The sequence below is a fragment of the Nannospalax galili genome, unplaced genomic scaffold (assembly GCF_000622305.1).
Source record: "Nannospalax galili isolate Female #2095 unplaced genomic scaffold, S.galili_v1.0 scaffold187, whole genome shotgun sequence".
NCBI lineage: Eukaryota > Metazoa > Chordata > Mammalia > Rodentia > Spalacidae > Nannospalax > Nannospalax galili.
The window spans coordinates 2,103,659-2,103,981 of record NW_008357584.1 but is presented as its reverse complement, the minus strand read 5'-3'; positions in this window follow the sequence as shown (position 1 = coordinate 2,103,981).

Genomic DNA, 323 nt, shown 5'->3' with positions numbered 1-323 from the left:
ACAGACACACATCAAAAAGATCATCTACCATGATCAAGTCAGCTTTATCCCTGAGATGCAAGGATGTTTCAATATATGTAAGTCAATAAACATCATAAATCATATAAATGGGCTCAAAGACAAGAACCACATTGTCATCTCAATAGATGCAGACAAGGCCTTTAACAAAATGCAACATGCATTTATGTTCAAAGTCCTAGAGGAAATTGGACTGGAGGGAACATACTTCAACATAATTAAAGCCATATATAACAAACCCACAGCCAACATCATTCTAAATGGAGAAAAACTGGAAGCATTCCCATTGAAATCAGGAACCATCC